The sequence below is a fragment of the Pan troglodytes genome, chromosome 17 (genome assembly GCF_028858775.2).
Source record: "Pan troglodytes isolate AG18354 chromosome 17, NHGRI_mPanTro3-v2.0_pri, whole genome shotgun sequence".
Lineage (NCBI taxonomy): Eukaryota > Metazoa > Chordata > Mammalia > Primates > Hominidae > Pan > Pan troglodytes.
In genome coordinates, this window is record NC_072415.2 from 85293896 (window position 1) to 85319630 (window position 25735).

Genomic DNA, 25735 nt, shown 5'->3' on the forward strand with positions numbered 1-25735 from the left:
CAGGATGAAGACTAGAAAAGTCTGTGCGTTTCTGCAGGGTTTAGTGCTGGGGAAGGAGCTAGGATTTGGGGGGAGGGGAGTGTCTTCTTAAGAAAAAAGTACAAAATCATGAATGCAAAATCATGAATGCAAAATTAAGTATGAGGGTGACTGCTTGTTTAGTATGAGAAAGAAATCACAACAGAACAAATCTTAAAAAACTGAAAATGTGGCAGAATCTCAAAAAATAACTTGATTGTTAATTTGTTGCCTGACACGTCTGTTTTCCTGCATCTCTGGCTGCACAGGAAGGTAATTCAGTCATTCCTTTAGCCTGGGTCGTGGGAAGTGGTTGTTTATTCCTGATGGCTGGGTCCACGAAATACCTGGCCTCACGCACTGTCCAGCTTCCCCTCTGCAGTCTGCACAAGGCTGCAGGCCCACGACGCTGCCCGGGCAAAGAGGCTTGGGGCTGGGATGCGGCCACGCAAGATGGGAGGTGGCCGCGGTGTAACCTTCCCCTGGCCAGGAAGAGCAAGAGTGCTGTAGTTCTGCCATTTTGGAAGCCCACATGGACACAGGGTCCCCAGGGCTCTGGAAGGGCCAGCGCAGGCCAGGGGCCCTGAGGCTTCACCTGCGTGTAGCAATCCACCTCTGTTTAGGGCCCTGCCAACTATGATAATTGTCCTTGTTATGTGAGTAATTGATGCTTCTGTATTAATGTTTTTATTTTATTTTATTTTGATTAAAATCTCAGGGGAGCCTCAAATGCATTTCTTAAGAAATTATATAATGATTTCATTATGGAAGAATATGGACACCTTGACCATGTGCTTGGTTAAATTTGCAAAATTAAATTTTTGTTTTAAACTTTTGGTTATGAAAACATCCTTACCCTCTTGAACATATCTCCTTGAGTGAGATTAAAGTCCCAGTCCTTTGTTTTTTTAAGAGACTGGATCTGGCTCTGTCGTCCAGGCTGGAATGCAGTGGCACAATCATCGCTCACTGCAGCCTTGAACTCCTGTGCTCAAGGAATCCTCCCACATCAGCCTCCCATGTAGCTGGGACCACAGATGCGTCCTACCACACTCAGCTAATTTTTAAATTTTGTTTTGTAGAGGCAGAGTCTTGCTGTATTGCCCAGGTTGGTCTCAAACTCCTGGCCTCAAGCCATTCTCCTTTCTTGGCCTCCCAAAATGTTGGGATTCTAGGCATGACCCACCATGCCTGGTAGATTTTAGGTTTCTTCTTCTCTGATAGGACATGTACATTTATGTTGGAAGCAGAGAACTCAAAGCATTGAATACGAGGAGGTACGCGATGGGTGTTGGGGGCAGCCCAGCATGCTTCCACCATTTCGAGAAAACTCTGTTTCTTGATGTTTCTAACATGTGTGGCAGGGTTGTGGTCATTTGTTTCCCTGCTTTTCTTTGTTGAATGTGATGAATATGGTAAAAATAGGATTAAAGTGTTTGATGTCCCCTCCTTGAGCCCAGTGATAGAATTTATCCTTCAAAGATAAATTATGAACTTTTGACCTTAGGGAATATAAATATCCTTGGAGAGTTTAACGTTTTAAGAAGTCAATTATAGTTTTAATAAGCAAAGCTAAAATTTGCTTACCATTGCCTAAGTACGGATTTAGTTTTAAAGGCTACCCTCTCTCTTACACATGGTTTTAGGATCTCAATTTCTGCCTGAAAGTGATATTTCTTACAAATTTTAAGGATAGTGAATCTTACAGATTTTAAGGATAGTGAATCAGCTTTTAAAGAAAAAAAGGCATTGCTCCTTTTTTTTTTTTTTTGACCTTTGGTCAAGCTTGAAATTTTAGTGAGTTATATAGATAATTGTGAAGTGTAGAATTTCTGGCTAGGGGCCTGTGAGTACCCAAAGAGGGTTGGGTTGCTTGTGTGCTGCGTCCTGCAGTGGGTCCTGCCCCCAGGTGCACCGCGAGCCTTTCCTTGCTGTGAACAGTGAGATTTTATGATCTCAGTCCATGGGTTTCTCTCAGCTGGAGCACACTGTTTCTCTCCACGTAGCAGCAGCACAGGTTCCTGTTTTGACATTGTGTCAGCTGGTCCTCCTCCCCAGTGGGGGCGCCCGTGAGCTCCTCTGATGCTTCTGGTTGGTCCCCCACTTAGTTATGTGCCTGTGACTGCGTGGACACTCCCTGCACGAGGGATTCCTCTTCTCCTGTACCGTAAGGTACTTCAACAAAAGGATCCCATTGCACAATGTTGCAACCATTACAAGACACAAACCTACTCAATTTTGATCTTAAGAATCAGTAATTTTTAACAGGTTTAAAAACCTGCTATTTAGTTAAATGCATTCAGAACAGTGGCTCATTTGGGGGTGTTTGTCATTTGTAAGTACGTGGTTTGGTGTAGGAAGATGGAATCCACCTGCTGGGCTCTAGGGGCTCCTGCTGGGGTACCTGCACCATGGGCAGAGCCCTCATTACATTTTCTGGCCATGGGACAGTCATTCGCCTGTTGGCTGCTCCATGACAATTTTGTTTTCTATCATCAGTCACAGGTATTTATTGAGCACGTGTTGTTTTGGATGCTGGGAACACAGTTTCAAACAAAACACGTTCCCATGGAAGTGGGTCGTCTCTCTAGTACACACCCAAGTGCTCTGCAGCTTCTGGGGTCCAGAGTCCGGAGTGGGCCGGGGGTCTGCTCCTGCAGTCCCGGCATGTTTCTGGGATTGGAAGAGCTATTCTATCTCTCCCCTGTAAAAGCGATCGGTAGCCTTGTTGTGAGCTTGCAGTTCAGATGGCACCATAGGACTGGCTAGCTGGGGCCTGGCTCTCCTGTGCCATCTGGGTGGCTACTTGCTGCATCGCTGATTGGGGCAGGTAAGTCTCCCCCTCCGCATAAGGAGTCACGGGCCGGGGGTTGACGGGGTGTGCGTCTGTGCCTGCAGGTGGGCAAGAAAGCCTGGGGAGAGAGTTGATGTCCGTGGATGGGAAGGGCCGCGCTGGCCATTTCATTCTATACCTGGGCTACTAATGTTTATTCCATTTTGTTTATGGTTCTTTTAGCCAACTTCTTCCTTACTTAGTGACATTCATAACAAATCAGTACAAATTAAAACCATAAACAAACCAATAGTTAAAACAACATACATTTATTCTCTCCCAGTGCTGGAGGCCAGAAGCCTGAGATCAAGGTGTTGGCAAGGCCAGCCTCCCTCTGAAGTCTCCAGAGGAGAATCCTTCCTCCCCTCTTCCAGCTCCTGGTAGCTCCTGGCAGTCCTGGGTGTCCTTGGCTTGTGGTGCATCACTTCAGTCTCTGCCTTCTCCGTGTGTCCTCTCCTCTGTTGTAAGGTCACCAGTCTTTGGACTTAGGACCCATCCTGATCTAGTATGACCTCACCCCAGCTTAACTAATTATATCTGCAAAGACCCTATTTCCAAACAAAGTCACATTGTGAGGTTCTGGGAGGATATGAATTTTAGAGGACACTATTCAACCCATGAGAGATACCAAAGGAGAAAATTACATTATGTCCTGTCATTTGGGCAGCAGCCTTTATTGAGGACTGGAGGTAGAGAAGTAACCCACTCTGAATCACAGATGTGCTCAGGATACTTTGTCAAGAAAACAGCCATTAATTTGGTTTGATAACCAATAGTTGTGGATAACCCATAGTTGTCATTGATAATAAGCAACTCACAGAGTATCCTCTTGACCATGTGGTGTTTTGACTTTGGCCATTGCTGGCCCCACAGTGACACACGAGCTGGCTGGTCCCAGCAGGGAGTCATCGCATCTACAGGCACTTACTCAGCAGCTGCAAGGAACCTATCACTTTACCAGGTGGGGAGGGTGTCACAAAAGAAAGGTCCCCAATTGCTTACCCTCAAGAAACTTGCACTGTTTTGATTCCATGGTACATGTTGAAGCAAACTGAGGTCAGTAAATAGGTGGACCATTTGTCATTCTGAATACATTTCCATGAAATTCGGCAGCTCATTAGCAAAATATTTCTTTTATTTGGTTTGGGCATATTGATTTGGATATCATCTTCAAACAAAATGGTAGCTGATGTCTGCTACATAGGGTCCAGCTTTGGTAGAATAAATATCAGCAGAGCTGTCGTTATTAGATTTGGTAATGACAGAGATGTGGGCAGTTCAGCAGTGAGCAGTGGTGACTTAAAGTGGGAGAGGGTTGGGTGAAGGGTACTAGCTGATTGTTGCTTGGATTTTATGGCCATAATGCGTGGTGTTTCCATAGCTTATACTTATTAGTTTGAAGCAGATCTGTTCCTAGTATCCGTGGGTCCTGAGTCTTGAAATTCTTTGCTTTCCAATTCTGTCTTCCTCCACCCCTAGAGGGGCCTCCTAGTGAACATGTGTTGCTCTATCCTGCATGTCACTCTGCTGTCCCTGAGGTGTACACACTGGGGGTGCTGTGGTCATGCAGAGAACAGCCCGGGGGATGGGGCCGGTGAGGTCTGGAGGCAGATCAGAGAGGTCCTGGGTGCAGATACCTGGAGCACAGCCTAGGATGCAGCTGAGGCATGGCTGGCACCTTTCTGTGGGGTTCTGAGGCCAGTCGGGGACAAGAGGGGTACTGCAGGCTTACCCGGGCTGGCCCATTTTAACTCTTCCTGGACTTTTGTATCACCCCTGGGTAAGGTTGTCATTCACACCGTAAAGTGGTGTAGCTCTGATGGTTTCCAGTTCATTCTTCCAACAGCCATTGTTGAGTGTCTGTCGTATCTGAGGCATTCTACTGGACATTTTGAGAAATGCAATGATGAGCAGGACGGATCTTGCCCTCAGTGAGCTTGCAAGTCTTGGGGAAAAAGACGCGTGTGTATACCTCTCTTAATGAAGTGGAAAGTGATAGATGTTACGGGGGCATTCCAGATAACTTGTTATGGGGAGTCAAAACCCAGAAAGATACTGCTTGTCTGGGTGGGCTGAGGGGTGGGGAAGATGAGGAGATCAGGGGCTTTGTGGAGCAGCAGCTTGTGTGTGGTTTGAAGGATGAATCAATGTCGGTTTGTCATTGTAAGCAGCAGTTGGAAAAGGGTCTCCTCCTTGTGGCATTTGTTCGTGGATTCAGTAGGACTAGCTGAGGAATGTTCAGATTTAGGAGAATGACAGGCACCATGTATTTTCACCTGTAACATCAATCTTTTGACTTAGCAACCCTAAATTAGCCTGAGAGTCCAACATTTTTTTATGTACTGTGTGTGCATAGTCCTCCTTTGAGTTTAACTTGGATAGTTTTGCCTTTCCTCAACATTATTAATAGGGTCTTGGTACAGACTTTTCAGTTATAACACAATATGTACGTCCTGAAGGAACAGGGCTTATGGAAAAAATAGAGCTGGGGCCAGGCCGCTCAAACTCCATGTAGCTTGGAAACAGTATAAAAAAATACATGATACATTTCTAATACATAAAGCAATATTATGGTAAGTATGGGGTTTTATATTAGGAAAAAGCTTGTTGGAAGGGGATGAGGTTGCTTGACTAGCTAGATCGGAGCAGGAAGGAGCAAGTGGAAAGCAGGTTGAAGACAGCGTGGTGGAGCTTCACTGTGGGGGGAATAGGCATCGTGCTCGGAGTTCCGGGTTCCCTTGCACCCCAGAAAATTCTGAGGCTGGTGACCTTTGCTGTCGGTGGCCCTTCCATCCACGGTTGTGCCCCTTTTAACTCTTCCTGGACTTTTATATCACCCCCGGGTAAGGTTGTTATTCACACCGTAAAGTGGTGTAGCTCCGATGGTTTCCGGTTCATTCTTGCAACAACCATTTTTGAGTGTCTGTCCTCTTCAAGGCATTCTACTGAACATTTTGAGAAATGCAATAATTTCTTAAATGCAATGATTTCTCAGTGATGTGGTGCATTCCTGTGCTGGAAAAAGCATGTGTGAACCCATGGGCTGTCACCTAGACTGATATGACAGTGGCCCCCTGTTGGCTGGTGGAGGAGGCGCTGGCCTGGTTACAGAGCCTGCCTTCTGGCAGGTAGACCAGGCCGGCTTTCTCCAGTGCGGTTGGGCCAGAACCCCGGGATGGTGAGCCTTTCTTTGTGGTCGTTGCTCTGCCAATCTTGAGTCCATCTTTGCTTTTTGCTGGCATAAAGTGCTTTGGGTATGCTGTGTTCTGCAGGCTCAGTGCAGCGTTGAGCTTCAGTGCCCCGTGTTTCCTGGGGGATGAGGTTCCCGGTGAGTCTCCCTGTTATGACTTGAGACAGTGGATAATAGTTACAAAAGGAGGCCTTGGTTTAGTGAGAGCTGGTTCAGGTGGCTGAAAAACACGACCGTTTGACCGAATTCCTTTCAAAGATTTATAATCCAGCCCTAAATATGTGAACGTTTCTCTCTTCTCTCTCCTCTCTTTCTCTCCACCTTCCCCCATCTCTCTCTCTTGTCTGTCTCTCCCTCCCTCTTTCTGCCCACATGCCCCGTCTTTCTCTGTCAACACTGAAGGAGAGAACTCTTTTAAAAGTTAATGAATGAGTTGCAGTGGAACCCTATTAGATTTTCCTTCCATTAAATGCCTGCTACAGACTTTTAGTGGATGTTTTAACTAGGCATTGTTATCAAAAGGACTATTGCACAAATTAAAACCAGGCCCACAATCTGTGAAGAGAAACCGGATTGACTTTTTGCCTTCAGGTAAAAAAGAAAAATGCACGGAGGAGTTGAACTCCACATTGGTATTTTTAGAAGTTGGATGCGGGAAATAGCCAGTGCCACCTGAAGCTGTGGAAACAAACAGGAGCTTGGACTTTGCAGGCATACCTCTTTTTAAAGTGAAGACATTTTCAGGAACCCCTGGATTTTTAAGGGTATGTCAGTGTTAATTTTTAACTATGTAATTGGTATTTTAAATATCTTTTTAGTTTGTACGATGCTGCTGTGCGTGTCCCATTTTTAAACCTGTGAAGCTCTCTTAAAAGGAAAAGGTCAGGCTTTCCAGGTGCCCGCTGCACCAGACGTGGGCTGTCTCCTTGCAGTCACCGCAAGAATGGAGAATTTTTAAAACTGCCAGATTTTTAGTTTCTTGTTTTGTTCTGATTGATTTTATTTTAGCAAATTTACCCCTTTGTCCCTATAAAATTTGCTTAGTCAAATGACAGATTTTGTGTTTCACATCCGGGAAGTCGTTGTCTTATCCAGGCAGGTCCTGGAGTGTTCTTCTATTTCTCCATCCACAGCTTTATGATAAAGTCACTGTCAGTTTCTATCATAAATTATTCATAATCATGGTGCTTAACAAAAGATCCCAAGTTCTCAGTGGATGCCCACTGTATGTACCATAACAGAAAAAAAGTTGTGTTTTCTTGTACTAAGTGTCGTTCTGATTAGTCTTAGTGTTAAATCTTGGTTAGCACTTGGCTCTGACGTCCACAAATACAATGCTCTGAATCAAATAAGTGCCAGGGAGTGGGCTTCCCCTCTCCCCCAACAAACACCACCTCGCCGCCCTTCCAGGCACGTCACCAGCTCCGAAGCGCCTTTACCTTATCAGCGTGGATTCAACCAAGACCTGCGCTTCACGTTTTGCTTCTCGAAAGACGACATTTTGAAAAGAAAGTCAAACAGAGCATTTGTTAGTTGGGCATTTCCTACGAAAGACCAGCTCCAGTTCTTTGGAAGGAAATTGGCCAGATGCATGCACTGTTCAGGGCTTGTCTTAGTGCTAAAATGTAGCTAACGTGTGTGGCAAAGGTGAGGAAGTCCTGTGAGCTTCATAGTGGGAAGCGTCTCTTCTCATCTCAGGGCAGTGGGGGTGATGATGGGGGCCCTGGTTCTCTGTTCAACCTCTGATGGGGTGTTTTTGGTTTCTGGTGTGTGTGTGTGTGTGTGTGTGTAGGGGTGTGTGTGTGTGTGTGTGTGACAGAGAGAGAGAGAGAGGTAGGTCATATCCCTGTATCAGGTCCATCAAAACACACCCCAGTGCAGAACTCTTGATCCCTTGATTGCCTGCAAGCTCACAGCACACAGTGATAAGTGAAATCTCTGAGAGTAGATTTAATTTTATGAGCTGTATTATCCAAGAATACTAAGCCGTGGAGATCATGCTCAAGTCATGGGGTTTAAAGGGGTGATGGCTTCAGTTCTCTGTGTGGGGGAAGAAAGCCTGTGGCCTTTTTTTGTTTTTAGGCACAAAGCTAGTTTAATTGAAAGAATAATTTGATTTGCTGCTGCTACAGCAGAAGAGCTTGAGATGTGGCAAATTTTCTCTCCTTTCACCCAAACTCAAGAATTTAATGCTAGCAGGTGAACTTCTGAAGGCTGCTATCAAGTATACAGAGACAATAACTGTCTTAAAAGCAGAATTTTGTCAATATTTTTTGCTGTGGGCCAAAGAACATTCACAATAATGGAGTACTAAAGCCCTGCTTGAAAATGCTGTAGAGGGAGCGGGAGTGGAGGATTTATTCCAAGTTTGAGCCTGCAGTGTTTTGGTGGTATATATGATTTCTGAATAATCTTTTTGCTCGAGCAAATGGAGGCACCCAGATATAATTTTCTGTTCAGGAAGAGCATTTGGTAGGCATTGCTACCCAGGGTTGCTGAACTGGAAGTGCCCTAGCCTGTAGTTTCTTTTCAGTTGCCGCATCGACCCACCACCGACCGTACACCTTCACCAAATGCCAGTGTTTTCTGACAGATAAAACAGGAGGTGGAATGGCCAGGAGCGGGCCATGCGGTCAGGGCTGAGGCGGTGGGCCTGCTGCTGGGAGAGGTACCCCAGAGGGCCACACTGCTCCTGCCAGGGGGGGCTGTGCCTCTTCTCACAGTGAGTGGAGTCCCTTTGCCCTTGGTTTTAAACATGCCATTTCACCATGCTTTTGTAGAAAGTTGGTTAAACAGCAAATTGCACAACCCACAAAATGTAATGGCCTTTATGACTTAAAACAGATGCTAGATTCAGTTGCGTGAATTGCCTTGCCCCTTAAGTTATCTTACTTTGAAAAGAACGATTCCCTGAAATTTCACTTTGGAAAACACTGTTTCCCTCATTCTGCTTACGAGAACTGGTGCCTACATTTTTAATGCTATTGCAGTAAAGCGATTTTCTGATATAGATAGAGGTGAAGCCATTTTTGTAATTTTTCCAGTGTTCTCCGTATTTGGTATAATTAGAAGGGAGAGACGGAGGAGCAGTCACACACTCATATGTGAGCACACACACACTCATCCACAGCAGAGAAGCACAGCTTTGTCCTTCTTTTGAAGTGTGAAAAATATCAGTGACCTTATCATTAAATATACTTGTTGCTGTATTTATTTGAAATGTTCAGACTTTACTTTTTTTTTTTTACTTCCTGTTCATTTTAGTGGAAAAGGGTGATAGCAAAAGGTTTTATTTATTCAGAGCCACAGTGCAGGCAAAGTGAAAGTAAATCCTAGGCTTCCGGTGCATTCAGAAACCACAGTAAGAAAGCACTGTTTTCTCAAATATAAAGATAAGCGCACTAGCCAAATAATTTTTTTGAGGAGGTTGGAACAATAGAAGCCATCTAGAACTATTATTTGAGGCTATATATGAAAAATATATGCGAGCTTACAAAAATGTTTCTCGTACTGGAAACTGTGTATCCATCAGGCAGACAAGACTTTCATCATGTTTATAGACAGTGATAGCAATGTAGCTCTGTCATAATATCAGTGGCCTCAGTCATTGTATTCTACTTCAAGTATAAGGTTCTGATTCTGGTGCAACTTAATAATTCTGTTTTTACTGAAGACTTTTTCCCTTCAGAAATATCATATGATGAAGTTGCCTGTGGAAGGTGATCGAAGTGTATTCACCCTCAGGTTCATCTGGAAAGTCCTAGACTGCGGCCCACATGTTTCCTTCACGCTCACCTTCGTGTGTATTTCAGGCATTACCTTGTGATTGTTTAGATACTCTTATCATTATACATAATCCAAGGGTTATTTATCGTAAGATAGACTGAGTAATGCTGAACTCACAAATATGGGGCTGAAAATGTAAACACATTTTTGTAAATCCAATTGACAGTTAATTGGCCCACATTAATGGAGAGTTGAAGTGAAAGAAAATAGAAAACCACAAATTTCTAAAAGAAATTTTTTCCCCTCATTTGGAATCCATTTTATATGTTTATTGGAAGCTAACGTTTCAGTTAACTATGACATATAGATATACGTTTACTTGCCTAATTATACTTGCTGTTAACAATACATCATGTGTTTGCCTGTGCGTCCAGCTTTGCGAGTGTGATGGTTTAATTACCCTCTGTGGTGTCTGCACGCTCTGCTAAGTCTTGTGTGGGGGAACGGTTAGAAATAGCCGCAGAGGCAAGGATTCAGAAGCTGGTGTGCAGTGAAGCCATAGGGTCACCCACCAGCAGCAGTACCAGGCGAGCCACCTCCGCGTGGGAGGAGGCCCAGGTGTCTGCTTCCTAGCGCGGGGCCTGAGCCGGGCACCCTGGGGTGGAGAGGCTTGGATGGGAGCCCCAGATCTGGGCCACTGTGGTCCCTGGGCTACTCGGGGAAAGCCGGGTCCTTCACCGCCCTCCCGCCCATCCGGGGCTCCGGGCTCCAGGCCGTGGCTGCTCTCTGTCCCTTGTCCCTGTGGCCACCCAGGCCCCACCTGCTACCCGGGCAGGCTGCTCAGACACACCCTTCCTAGTGGTCTTCCTGCAACTCCTCCCGTGGAGACCCCGGAGCCACACGGGTTGAGAGCCCTGGGTGCCTCGCCAGCCCCCACGGGGTCCTGGGGAGAGGATCATGCCCTGTGGCTCGGCATCGCTCTCACCCCTGTGGCGGGTGGGGGCAGCTGGCCTTCTCCCTGCCCTACCCCTGCGGTAGGTGGCGCAGGGTGCAGGTGGGTGGGTGGGGGGAACAGATGACTTCCTCCTCATCTAACTCCTGCAGTGGATGGGGGTGGCTTTGGGGGGGGAAGGGTAGGTAACTTCCTTCTCATCTCACCCCTGAAGTAGGTAGGGGCAGGTGACCTCCTCGCCATCTCACCCCTATAGTAGGTGGGGGGCACATGACCTCCTCCCTACCTCACCCCTGCAGTAGGTAGGGGTGGGGGTATGACTTCCTCCTCCTCGCCTCACCCCTGTAGTAGGTGGGGCGGGGGTGACTTCCTCCTCCCTGCCTCACTCCTGCAGTAGGTGTGTTGTGTGGGGGTGACTTCCTCCTCCTCAACTCACCCGTGCAGTAGGTGGGGGACGCATGACCTCCTCCTTGCCTCACCCCTCCAGTTGGTGGGGGGCGCATGACCTCCTCATCTCACCCCTGCAGTAGGTGGGAGGGTTGACTTCCTCTTCCTCGTCTCACCCCTGCAGTTGGTGGGGGGCGCATGACCTCCCCATCTCACCCCTGCAGTAGGTGGAGGACGCATGACTTCCTGCCTCACTCCTGCAGTAGGTGGGGGGGGGTGGGGGTGACTTCCTCCTTCTTGCCTCATCCCTGCAGTTGGTGGGGGACGCATGACCTCCTCGTCTGACCCCTGCAGTAGGTGGGGGGTGACTTCCTCCTCCCCCTCTCACCCCTCCAGTAGGTGGGGGGGGGACCTCCCCGTCTCACCCCTGCTGTAGGTGAGTGGGGTGACATCCTGGCTGGCCCTGCCAGGCTCTTCCCTGTCCCCAGTCGCAAAGGTACTCTCCCAGCCTCCACGCTCCACGCCCACACCCTCGCCCCACTTGCCCAGCCCCGGCAGGAGCTTCTCCCCGCAGAGTCCCCAGTGTTTTCTAGAAGCTTTGCCTCCCCCTGTGGGCTCTCTCTTCCGTCCCGCTCTGTACCTGGCAGGCGGCCTGTCCTCCCTGCAGCGAGGGGCCAGGGTGGGCGCAAGCCCTCCTGCCCTCCCCGCGTGGACGTGGACGGGGCGGCGCGGGCCGGCCCAGGGTCTGGGGTGCCTGCAGCGTGCTGGGCCAGCCAGGCGATAGAGGGTCGGCTCAGCCAGTGCCCATGGCAGCACCTGCATGAGGTCCCCGCTTCCTGGAAACTGAGCCCGGGAACGGCCTTGGCCCGGGGAAAGCAGGGCTGAGTGCATCTCCCCTCTGAGAGCGTGAGGAGCTAGGAGAGCTCGCGGGCCGGGCCTTTACCGTCCGGATGGGTCTGGGATGAAGGCCACAAGTCACCCAGACCGGGACTGGGTCAACAGTGGCTTGATGTCCTGGCACAGACGAGGGTCCAGGATGGATTCGATTCCTTCGGTGCCTGTGGGAGGGCGGAGGCCTGGCCGCAGTTCTGCAGCCGACGAAGGGTGGTCTGAAGACCCCCGACACCTATTTCAGTGCCTGTGCCCTCAAGATGTACCAGCCCCGGGCGTGTTTGCGGGGACATGCCTCTTTGCAATGAGTGTAGTAGTTAACCCCATGCACAGGAGTTATTTAGACCACACTCTGCTATTTTTGTAGGATCTTTTAAAAAATTACTTTGCTTTTGTCAGTGTGTTCTTCTATTTCTTTTTACTGGTAAAGTCAATTACTGAAGAAAAATAATTTCGAACTAGAAATTATCTTTTTAGCTTGAAATAAAAATATGGGCAAGGAGCTTCTAAATTATCTAATATTTTTTCCTCTTTGCAAAAGTGTTAATATTATATGGAAAAATTGGAAAAACACAGAAAAACAAACAAACCAAAAAAGCATTATTCAAGATCCTCCTACCCCAATGTAGCTTACTGTGAACATTCTTATCTGAATTCTTTCAGGGTTTTTTTCTTTCTTTTCTTTTTTGCTCTACAGATATTTTTCAAACAAAGATGGGATGATGGTAGTATTTATTGGCTTGCTTTTTCACTCACTAAATGGTGAACAGCTTTTTACACAATTCTTTATACATTTTCATTATTCTTTCTTTAGGGTTTTTTTTTTTTTTTTTTTTTGACATTGCTTGGTCAAGCTTTGGCACTTACTGCAAATCTGTTTTCAAAATATATCCGTCTATCTTTCCATTTCTAGTGCATGAAAACGATCATATTCCTGGGCCTTTGCCAGCATGGGTATTTTTTAATTTGACAATCTTTGCCAGTTTAGTAACTGTGAAGTAGTGTTGTTTCAGCTTGCATTTCTTGGATTACACGTGAGGGGGGAGCAATTTTTCCATATGTTTTATGAGACAAAGGTATTTTTTCCTTTTTGAATTATTTTCGGTCATGTTATTTGCTAATGTTTCTGTTGCTTTGTTCCATCATCTTACTCATTTGGAAAAGCTGGAATAAAGGTGTTAACTCATCGCTTTAGCATCTCTATACTTGCAGTCTCCACCTTCTGTTGTCTTTTAAGATTATGCAAGTGATACAGGCTTATTTTAGAAAAACTTGAACAAAGAAAAAAATTTAAAAATTAATGAAACTTATTTGAAATCCCATCATCCAGAAATTACCAAAATTGATATTTGGGTGTATATTCTTCTGGATCACTTCCTATGCAGATCTATTAACGTCTGTCTGTCTATCTATATCTATCTCTGTCTCTGTATCTATTTATCTGTCTATCTTTGTCATTTTCAGTGCATGTATAGTATCCCATTTTGTTGTTATGCACAAATTATTGGAGAAATCAACCATTGTTGGAGGTGTGGTTTTCTCCCACTTTCATATTGTAAACAGCTGTGTAATTAATATCTTTGTATGTATATCTTGGCCATAGTCTCATCATTTCCTTGATAAATTCCCACAACTAGAATTACCAGGTCAAAGGTTTTGGATGTTTTAAATTATTTTGTTGCGTGTACTGCCAACTGGCCTTCTGGGAAGGTCGTGCACATTTTCAATCCCACCAGTGACATGCATTTCTCTGGGTTATGGCATTTTTTGATATATTGAGTTGTTTTTATGTAGTTTAATTGGTCCTTTCTTGCATAGTTTCTGCTTTTAAAGTGATGTTTAAAGGTGCCTTCCAATTCTCAAGATTATGTAAATATTCAGTTTTATTTTTATGAATTGATTGTTTTATGTTTAAGTATTTGATACATCTAAAATTAATTTTGGTATATGGTGTGGGAAGGGCATCTCACTTTATTATTTTTCTAAATGCCATTTATTTAAAAATCTATTTTTCCTAATTGGAATTCTAAATGCTAACTTCATTGTACACTAAGAATATAGATATATGTGTATATGTATATATTTGCAATTGTCTTTCAAATTCCATTTTGATTTCAATGAACAATCTGCCTCTGTTCCTGCCCTGTGTCCCCTTGTTTTAAGTACTATATCTATAAAATACAATTTAAATTATATAGCTTTCTACCCCCCACCGTGCCCATTACTTTTCTTTTTTCAATGACTACTTTTTTCTGTTCTCCTAAAGAAACTTTAGAATCATTTTTGTCACACCTTGGGTAATTTGACTGAAATGGTATTTAATAAGTTAATTCTGGAATACTCAGCATCTTTATAGTGGTAAATTTTCCATTCTAAAAACAACTTTGGTATATTTTCAAGTTTATTCAAATCTTATTTGCTACTATTAAGTTTTGTGAGTTTTTTCAGAGGTAATCGCCTAGGTTATTTATTTATCTGTTTTTGTGATTTTCGCCTTTGTGAATGGACTTTTCTGTTATATTTTAACTGGTTGTGTATTGAGATGCTGTTGATTTTGGGAATCTTTCTGATTAGCTGTTTGTATTAGCAGATGCTGTTGTTTGCCTTTGTATGTGGTAGCTAGATTTCAGTACTAGATTTTAGTACCTTTTTATCATGACCTTCTCTTGTGGCTTTTCTATTTTGAGAAAATACCGTAACTCTTCAACATTGCTGAATCAATGGGGAGTGTTTGGATTTTTAAAAAATCGAATATCAGTTGACAATGATGCCTTAAAGCATCTTCTGCAAATAAATAATCAATGGTTAAAATCAGCCCAGGCTGCAGCAGCATGGGAACTCCCGCTCTTCAGCGGAGGTTTGGGAAGCAGAAATTTTACTTGGCTAGTGTAGAATCAGTGAGATACTGGGATTATTTACCCTGGAAAAGGAAACCATCTTCAGGTCTGTGAAGGCTGACTGTTTAACAAGTGAAATCTTTTCAGAGTGAATTGGCAGGAAAAGGGGCTTAAACACAATGAAATAGTGAAAGCAACTATATGTGCAAGTAAAAATTGCCCACTGGATAGATGGCTTAGGCATGAGGGAAAGGACCTGATTTTTTAAAAGGTGTGTTAATAATGAAATCTTCCTAATTTTCTCACAGTCTTCATTCAGTTTTAGGGAAGGCCTTTTGCAGATATTGTTCAGATGTGCTGCTTTATAAAATACCCACCAGTTTTTCAGATCAGTGTTATCTGGTAGTGGTGAGAGAATCTTTAAAAACATATAAAATCATATGGGTTTGTATTTGCCACTGCACAGGCCTAATTCCTGTTGCGTAATCTCCAGATCCTTTAGCCCCTGGCCTGGGCCTGGCGTAGCATTGACTGCAGTATTCCTGTGTTTGGGGTAGTTTTTCATGGTCGTCTTTAAGCTAATGTAAAATATTTTCCCCTTTTTCATGCTTCTGTTTGGTTTTAAAAATGAAAATTAAATCTTGGCTTGCTATTCGAGTACACTGTGATTTAGAAGTTAAAGCAAGGAATTGACAGTCATGTTTTTGCTCAGTTTTAATAAATGTGTCTCTTAGAGCCACCCATTTCTTCTCTGTTAAAAGGGAGTACTACTGCTTTATGGGACTACAGGATGCTTTAATATGATAATACATAAATAAGGATTTGAGACATTAACAGAAAATATCTTTTTGAAACATAGTAAAACCTCGTCTATGCAGAAACCTATTAATTACCATCTTTATTTTTCTAGATCAGAACTAAGAATCAGAAGGGATAAAAAGACACTGAGCATGAAAAGTCCATGTACTGAATTCATTATTTACTCATAGACAATATCTCCAGGTTGTCAATCATTATTTAAATTTTATTGTTCTGTTACACACAGTTCTGATATTCACGAGTATGTTCTAGGCTACAGCAAATTAAAAGTAGTAAATTGGGAGTGGGAAAAGACACACAGATAACAGGGAGAAATGATAGCAGATGACCTAATAGTAAGCAAGAAGAGAAGGAAAAAAACTATAGCAAAATAATAAATAATATGAAAAGCACAGCACTGTGGGCCTTTTCTTAGAAATGGAATAGCTCTTTGCCCTTTCTGGTTATCACTGATCACTCACAGGTTTTATTTCTAGTTGTTAGAGAACTTTAATTTTATTCAGCATGCTTTAAATAGTGTGGCAAAAGCATGTGGATTTTATGTAGATTTTTCCAGTGCTTAAACATTTTTATAAAATTCTGTTTAAAAGGGTAAACTCCCAATTATCCAGAAAACCCAGCCTCCAAAAATGACTCCCCAGAGTAGTTGTGATTTTACTTAATGATATACTTTCAATAATTGATAGTATAAATTCTTTAAGTATTTTATGGACACATTTTTTGCATATAGCCTCTCGATGATGAAACACACCTTCTGTATCTGTTTTAACGTATGTATCCTTTGAATTGAATTTGCTGGAAAAAATTTGGTTCTGTTCCTCTGACATGTATATTTCCTTTCTTCCTCCTCTACCATCTGGGATGCTTTCTCTAATATCGCATTTGGAAGAGGATGACGCTCACTGTGTTGTTTCAGCATATGTGGGTCTGGTTGAATTCACGTCTGCCTGTTCACCTCTAGTTTTTCATTTTCACACCTCCATGGAGGTGGTATGCTGCTCTTCCATGCCTGGTAGAGCTGTAGGAAATGTTACTTAAATGTGTGAATGTGACCACCAGGGTACATTTATCTCAATAGGAAACAAATATGCTAAATACAGGTAACATGCTATTTATACTTACAGGTAATAACTTATATCTTCTAACCAATCATTTTCCCCCTAACATAGCTGCGGATATTTTACAAGCCAATTGTCGCTTTAAAAACTGTAACTCTTTTTGATTTTATGTGTGATACAATATCTAATAATACTCCCAGGAAAATGCCAGTTGTATTTTTTAGTACCTGTGTGATTTTCTTGATTGCTAAAATATACGTATGTAGATTGAACATAAATGAAAAAATTGAAGTCCGGGTTTGAAGATTTCCAGGAAATTACTTTTCATTGAACACAGCTGCCCAAATTGTTTGATTTCTGTTAAACACAATGGAATTGTTCCAGTGATGCTGCAGTTACAAAAACAAAAGATAACAAATAGACCACGTTTTTGCATGTGTATTTTACTTCTTGTACTCAGGAAGAGACTGAGCTAATGAAGAAAAATAACATTTGTACTTATGTCCTAGAAGAATGTCATCAGAACTATTTATTGCTCACTAAAGAAATTAAATTACTTAATGAAGGTGAATTATTAACTTAATTTATTAGGAATTTAATTTGGGAGCTATTTTCATAGGGATATTGGCCAAGGCAAGAATGATAACACTTTAATGCGTAAAGACACTCAAATGACTTTAAACAGGCAACTAAAACTATTTCAGTGGAAACAGATATTTCTGTGCTTTAACAATTTTTCAAAGAAGATCTATTATCAATGTAACTATGCAATCATAAGGAGTATGACTTCTTTAAGATGAATTAATTTTCAACGGTAGTATTGCTTATCATTGACAGGCATTGTATCATTACTTTATAAATTAGGTTCCATTTCTAAAATAATTGCAAAGCAGTTTTTGGTAGCAGGGGAGCTGTTCATTGTTAATTTTGAGTCATTGAAGCCCAGAAATCAGACAGATCAAAGTGTTCTAGGTCTGGTCATAGCAGATCAGCTGGGTCACAGAGGTTTCTGAACCACATGACCCATGGCAGAGGGGTGTGTATAGTTATTCTGAAGCCTAAACTGCGTCTACTTCCCCTGGCCTAAATAAGATATGATATCATTGCCTTTACTGGATAGTTCCACCTTCTCCTACTAAAAATGCCACAAAATGGAGAGGGAAGAGATTTCTTAATATCTGTGTGTTAGTGATCATAGTGAAAGTCAGAACTGGCAATTCCCTGGAATTTTCTATAAATATCTTCATATAAACATCATTATAGTGATTCATGAATTAGATGAAAGAAATGTGGGGAAAAATCTCATTTCTTCTTTAAATTGTTGTTTCTGTTTGAAATTTTTAGTGATTTTAGTAATTTTCATGAGTATATGCAATATGAAGTTTTTGGGTAATTCCTGAAGCAACATGTGTTATGTAGATACCAAAACATCTCGATGATGTGCATTTTACCTGTTCCACACCCGAATACAACCTCGGATAGTTAGGTAGCTGGAGGTTTGATGCTTGGAATTAAGATTATTTTTTAATCTTTAAGTTTTGGTATTTCAGATGAAGTATTTTTACTTATGATACACTTATGGGGAAATGCTGCTCTTTTTAAAATATTCAGATAACTTGATTGTATTGCCTGTTTATCAAAAAAGAGTGGTGATGTGCATTTGTTGCTTCAAAGATGTATGTGAAACACCCTACTATATCTGCATCGCTGATGAAAGGGGCCGATACTGCTGTTGGTTGCAGTTTTAAAGAAGACAGTTGAAGAGCTTTATCAAATTGACCTTCAATTGGGGGATCATTAATGAACTAACCTCCTTCATTGAGAGATTATTCAAGGCCCCGAGTAGCATGTGATTTCCCTTGTTTTGCAGTAATTCGTTTGAAACATTTACCAAAAACCTTAATGTATACAGAAGATGCTAAACTTTTTTAAAGGGCTGGGTCCTTTTTATTGCTGTTGTAAGCCATGCCTCTTCACATCATGTGCCAAAACAAAAAACAAAAAACCCACACATAATTCTGCCCATGTTTCAGAATCTTGGCTAGGACAAGGCAGAGAAAGTGAGAGTTTAACCTATTAATAAGAGCAAGTGCTTGAACTAATACAACTTTCTGTGAGAAAATGTTTTTAAGGATTATTGATTATCTGAGGATATTTTGTAAGTTACTAATTTAGGAAATTTTTCATTTTTTAAAAATTTAGTCTTCAGCTACTTTAGGAAACTTAGTAGACAGAAAAAAAAAAAAGGCTGGTGTCTGCAGATGAACTAAGGAACGGCTTTGCTTTTGCCTCTGGGATCTCTCTGATTGGGTATTCCTGATGAGGAAGCATCAGGCCAGAATGTTTGTACGCGCCCTTCCTCCTCCTCATGGATTCAAACACCAGTCGTCACGTTAGTCATGTTGCACGTGTTCCCGTGGTAACAGAAGCTCTGCCATCCCCTAGCTCTGTGAGCTTGGGTGCCTCACCTGCCTCAGTTTCTTTGTAAAATGATAGAGCTGTTGTGTGAAGTACATGATAGGGGGACTGCACGCTTAGAACCGGGGCTGCACACGGGGCTGTGGACGTCACAGCCTCGTCATCAGAGGGGGCATCTGGACTCCTAGCAGAGCGGGAAGAGAGGAATTCCCGGCCTGTGGAGCAGTGCTCCGGGAGCCGGCCTTGACCTGCTCCTAGGACCCATCTGCCGGCTGCTGCTCCTCTGTCTGGGAGACTCTCCCACCTGAGCGTGACTCGGTGTCTGCAGCGTCACTGCAGTGTGTGAAGGCCAATACAGGGACCCTTCCTCTGTGCTCCTCCACGGCCACCATGCGGGTTTTGTTGGATGTGTTGATGGAGTGCACGTGGTACCCACTGTCAGGGTGCTCTCTGCAAGTGCCGCACCCCCAAGCGACATTTATTTTGTACTGAAATAACATCTCTAGTGTCTACTATATGAGCTTGTATCTCATATGCTCCCATATATACTTGTTTCACACTTAAAATCTCACATGTAGTAACGATTGCTTTCAATAAGTACACATGGGCATGATTTGCTGTAAAGGTTAGCTAGCTTCTGTGTAAAGTTGCAAGTATTTGTGTACTTTATAAATGCAAGAAACTAAGCTTTACAGGCCTCATTTAAGAAAAATAAAGATTTCTTTATTTGGGAAAAAGGGAAATTTTTTTCTCCTAGAGAATGACTTTCTGTAATAAATATATTTTCCATGGTGATACAGTATATAAGTGTGTGTGTCAGTGTGTCAGAAACATACTAGACTTTACTAAGGTGAGGTTGTCAACTTTTCTATTCTATTTTATTAAAAGGATGCTACAGAATTGATTTCATGATCCACTAGTGACTTATGGCCCTCAGTGAGAAAAATGCCATCCTAGAGTAGCCATCCAGGACTGCCCTCCTCACTCGAGCTCACAGTGAGGATCAGGGCAGGTGACTGTGCCATCCACTGATGGATGACGATGATGGCAGTGGTGATGTTAGTGCCAGCTGCCATTTACTCACATGTTCTTAACTTGCTATTAAAACAATTATAAAAACAGATACTTAAAAATAGTAATACAAAGTTGTAAAGCATTGACATTTTATAAGAAAAGGTCAAAGAAAGTCACTCATCTTTTGCCCTTTGTCCATTTCACTTTCCTCTTCCCTCAAGGTAACCAATAGGAGCCCCCTGTTTCTGTTTTCCTCACCTTTCTATGTGCCCACATAGGTCTATGAAAACGTATGAATGTGTGTGGGGTTTTCTTTATTTTCTAAAAAATGGAATTCATTGCAGCACAGTTTTGATTTTTGCACTTAAAAATAAGTCGCGATCATTGCTCCAGAGAGAGATTTCACTCAGTCTCTTTCATGCTGCAGACTCTCCAAGGTGTGGCTGGTCCATGTGAGTGGCCATTGCAGTAGCTGCCCCGCTTATCCTCAGTTTTGCTTTCTACGATTTTACTCACCCACAGGCAGTCAACCATTGTCCAAAAATATTAAACAGAAAATTACAGAAATAAATGCGTAAGTTTTAAGTTGTGTGCCATTCTGAGTAGTGTGATGAAATCTTGTACAGTCCTACACGGTCCCTCCTAGGACACAAATCACCCCTTTGCCCGGCATATCCAGACTGTAGATGCCACTTGCCCCGGTTAGTCACTTAGTAACTGTCTTGGTTATCAAATCAACAGATCACAGAAGAAGAAGGGTGAGTACAGTGTGATAGTTTGAGAAAGAGACCCCATTCACAAAACTTTTATTACAGTACATAGTTATGATTGTCCTATTTTATTATAATTGTTAATCTCTTACTGTGGCAAATTTATAAATTAAATTTTATAATGGGTATGTACGTATAGAAGAAAAAACAGTATGTATAATGTATCCCCTGCAACTAAGGGGATACATTACTTTACCTTATTGGCAAATGTTCAGGCTGTGGATCACCCTAAACAATGCCGCTGGGTATTTACCTATGGGTGCTTTTATTTCCAAGGATATAAAAGTAGGATATCCTGGCGTCAAAGAGTATGCGTACTTTTAATTGCCAGATTGCTTCTGGAAGGGAACCCCTCTGGATAGATAACGGCAACTTCCACTTCTTGAGTGTGTGTGATGTCCCAGCTCCGTGCAGCCCTTTGTACTGATGCCTTTCAGGTCTCAAGTCAGCTCTGTGCTTCATAGCAGCTATCGGCCCATGATTCAGCCGTTCTTTTCCTAACCTTGTGAATTAGTAAATGAATAAATGAACGAATGCACGAATGAGGGCAGGCCTGGCCCCGGAGGGGTTCTTTCTGTGCCCCAGGCCAGCCTCTTAGCCTGCGGCTTCTCGTGTTTCCCTGGCCTTCAGTCACTAACATGTGAATTCATTTCAATAGCAAATATTTATTTTTATCTTCCTGGACAAAAGAAAAATATCTCCCGCTTTTGCATTTTCCCCAGCATTCAGCCTATACTCTAGGATATTGCTTATGGCATTTTGTTGTGTATTAAAATGGGTTGAAGGTTTCCTTTTTTCACATCCTACCTTTAAGTTCTATGAAGACAAAGACAGTCTTCATCTTGTATTCCCCGCAGAAGTAGTCTGGTGCCAAGTAGCAGAAGCTCAGTAAATGGTTTTGGAATATGCAGAAGAGCACCAGCAGAATCTCTGTCTGTGTCTGTGAACGAAGTCATCTTTTCCTTCTATTTTGTCATAGCCCAGTATTGTGCATAAAGTTCAGGCTGTCTGTCCTGCACTAGAGAGACACAGGCAGCTGCTGGCTGATCTTCATAAAGGTGTGCAGAGGGCAGAGTTGGGGAGGTGAGGGGAGGACCACCGCCCCGGCCTTTTCACTGGGAGTTTCCTGGATGCTCCTCAGTTTTGCCTTTGTGACTCCTTCAGTCGACATTGATGTGAAACACGCCTTGGTTGAATGCCCAGGCATCAGACCCAAGCTTATGGCCGTGGTGGTGATATACCAGGGAAGCCTTACCTCTCCAAGTTCGAGGCACCCACAGGCGGCTTGACTTCAGGTGCTCTCTTAGTTTTGTACCTACTCTCTTTACAGGAACTCTAATGTCAAAGGAAAATGGATGGACATTTCTCAATCCATGGGATGTGCATCCCTTTTTCCTGGCTGTGGATCTCGGCCAGGAGGAGCATGGTGGGGTGTATGGGCTTCCCCCAGGAGTGAAACTATATCACTTCCGCTCACGTTTCATTGGCCACATCTCCTCCCACGGAGACAGAGAAGTCCAGTTCCGCGATGTACCCGGAGGAGCAGGACCAGAGTGTTGACAAACAACTCTAAGGACTACTGCCCCGCCAAGTAGGAAAAGTAAAGGAGAGATGGGAAAGGGTGGAGGATTTGGGACAGTAGGTAAGAGAACTGTATCTCTTAAGAGACTTGCTGTCTAATTCTGCCATAGAGACCTTCCAAAAATGCTTTGACTCATGACAACATCATTGTAACACATTTATGGCCTTCCCAGGATGATTCTTTTGAAGGACAACAGTCACCTCTTTACAGAAAGACATTCTCTAAAGAATGTCAGGAGTCTTGTCAGCTCATACTGGTGCCTTTGATACATGGCCTGACCCATGCACTACGACCATCAGCTCAACCTTGGATGAGACGACCAGAGGTGAGAAAGCCTCAGTCCCTCAGCACAGCCACAGAGCAAGAGGGTGGCCACTGCTTCCAGCAGGGGCTGCTGCCCAGATTGACATGTGCGCAGCCTGTGAGTTCGGTGTGGCTTTCTTCAAGGCTTCTGGTTCTATCTTGTTTACAACATAATTTCTCATTTCATAGTTACATAGTGTATTCAGTTCTTAAATGACTGATAAGAGGAAGTCACAGTGCACTTCTAAGAGCTGCTGTCATCATTTGAATGCTGTAGGACCTTTGGCTGAAATGAGAAGACTTGCTTTTGGGTATTTGAAATCAAATGAGAGTTTTGACGTCGGGGGTGCATGTTAATTTCCATATAGGATAACCTTACAAATCAACTTAAAGTGTAATGAACAAGCAAATAAGTAGCTACAACTCATATGGCGTTTGGCCATGATTCAAGCCAAACCCTTGAGGCTTTTGGTGTTGAGAAGGAAGAGTTGGAGGAGTGACCTGTATTCTCTCCAGGAGACAGGGGTTGTGCCTGGTGTGACTTCAGAGTGCAGGGGGAAGCTGCTGGTTTCGATGAGATGGTGGCCTGAAAAAGCTGACAGACTCTCAGAGCCAGTTGAGAGATGCAAAACTGGTCTCTGAGGCTTTCCTTTTTAGGAAGAAATTTACACTGAAATAAGAGCTTGGTGAAGCAAAACTCCTGATTTCTCAGAAAGCATTTATTTTGCTCCAATAGGTTACCAGAAGATTGTGGTCACTATAGACCTTAAGGAGCTGCCTTCCCCTTTAGTGATACTATAAAAAATACAAAACAAACAAACAAAAGACCATGGCAGGAATGATGAAGTAAGGTACTGTGTTGTACTACATGACACTGAGTCATATTAAAGATAATTGTATATGCTTTTCTATCTTTTTTCTTTTATTTATTCAACAAATATTCACCAAGTGTGTGCCAAGCATTGTTACAGGTGCTACCCAGACTATAGCCTATATAGACACGGAGAGTGTGGCTTACAGGCTTATGATATGAATGTAAATCGTCAATTGGCCTCTTGGCTAGGACCATCAGGTTTGTTCTTTTAAACCTGAGAAAATAGTATTTATTCTCTATAAAATACACTTGCATTAAGCATATATCTGGCCTCAAGAGTGGTCCTGTTATAACAAAAGCAAATGCAGCCTTCACTCTGGGTTGGCAGCAAGGCACTTCTCTGTTTCCAAGTGCCACACAGTCTCTGGTGGCCATGCCTCCCCTTATATAGTCCCTCTTCTCAGCGTCTTTCCTCTTCCTGTGCCTTTTGAAATCTATTTAGATTCAGGGAGGCTCCATTCTTCTCCTTGAGAAGCATTACCACCCTCTCTTCCATCTGTACCCTGTACATGGCATTGTGCTTCTGACCTTCAAGGGGCTCAGAGAACATTTTCAGGTCACAGTGGTTTTTAGAGATCATCTGCTCCAACCCTGCCATTTTCATTGATGAGGACACAGAGACTCAGGCTAGTTTATGGACCCTCTTCAAGTTTCCCAGCAGTGTCGTATGATTAAGACAAGAGGCCGGTTTTCTGGGTAACAGTCCAGAGCTCTTTCTCTTAAGCCATGCTGCCTCCACAGTCAATGTGTTGTGCGTCAGGAAGCTTCATACTATTCAGTATGCAGGTTCGTTAAATATTTGATTAAACATGTTACTTGTGGTCATATCTTTTTTTAAAAAAATTCAGGGCATAAAATCATCTGGAATGTAATCTAGCAAGCTAAGATTATTTCTAGGGTGAAACCAAATTCAACTTTTATCGCTTTGACTTATGACACCTTTTTGAGGACCGTGAAGTGCTAGGTCTACCTGCACTTCCATTTACGTCACTACCATTTAAATAATGTCTCCTTTGTTCTTTCTCAGTCTCATAGAGACATACTCCCATTTGTTTTGTGTTAAATATCGGTATAAATAAGTTATCAATAATCAATATATTCTCTGACACCTTGTTGTATATTTTATAAATCCCTTTTCTTGCAAGTGAATGTTAGCATTCCTAACTCTTAACATAATTAAATTATGTACTTATCAGTTAAGGAACTGGTTTGCTTTAGTGATGGTGCCAAGAGACAGTAACCATGTTCAATATGTCTATGTTTCTTATTTCATCTTGGGATTAAACCACAGAGATGGTATTTTTTGTTTGTTGTGTTGTTTGTATCAACATTTCATACAGATACAATAATTCGGTGTGAAGGAAAATCAGTGTTTTCTTGAGCTGATTTACATATGGATGTCAGATCCAGTTATGCTATTTTTATAGTATTGAGGAAAACAAAATGACCTTTTACTAAGTTTTTGATACTGGAAGATTCTGTGTTTTGAATTTGGAGGGGAGGAAGCTGCAGAGGAAAAGGAAAGAAGCAACTGTTGATTTATACCATGATGCTAGCAACAGTCAGGCATCTAAGATGCTTTTCAGCTATAATTGTGTCTTTGCTCAAGGCTACTGTAGTTATACTACATTCTATTCCATTGTCCATCAACTCCACCCGTTTCAAGGAGCTGAAGCTGATGCTAACCATAGAATAGTCCAGAATATCCTTTATGTTTTTTCTCTTTGCTATAAATGCAGCGTTATTTTATAGACTGGAGATATTGCTTCATAAGATCACATAGTGCCACTCATTTATAAGATTATAGTACAATAATCAGAAGTATGTGTTAAAAATATATTTAGCTGGCTGTCCTCTTTAAGTCCCTGCTTTTTGATATGATTATTTTTCCAAAAAGAAATTGAAAACAAAATGTCATCCAGTAAATATGTTCGTGGATAGCATATATCTGAAATGGATAGTTTACCCTTAACGGGAATAGTAAAATACACTACAGAAGCTTTCAGCTGGCTTCTATCAAAATAATTACTTTAGCAATTATCTCTGCCGTTCAGATAACTTTT

At 42.7% G+C, this 25735-nt stretch overlaps 1 protein-coding gene across 3 annotated transcripts in view; it reads left to right on the forward strand.

Annotated features, from left to right (window-relative positions):
- TSHZ1 (teashirt zinc finger homeobox 1) overlaps positions 1 to 25735 on the forward strand; it is a 79170-nt gene that overhangs the window by 27911 nt on the left and 25524 nt on the right. The window contains exon 1 of one of the 3 annotated variants that reach the window (XM_024350942.3): positions 1 to 25735. This exon is cut by the window's left edge and continues 26568 nt beyond it; it is cut by the window's right edge and continues 13825 nt beyond it. The exons of the other annotated variants lie outside the window; for them this stretch is intronic. The gene's annotated coding sequence lies outside the window, so the exon portion shown is untranslated. 3 annotated transcript variants of the gene reach the window in all.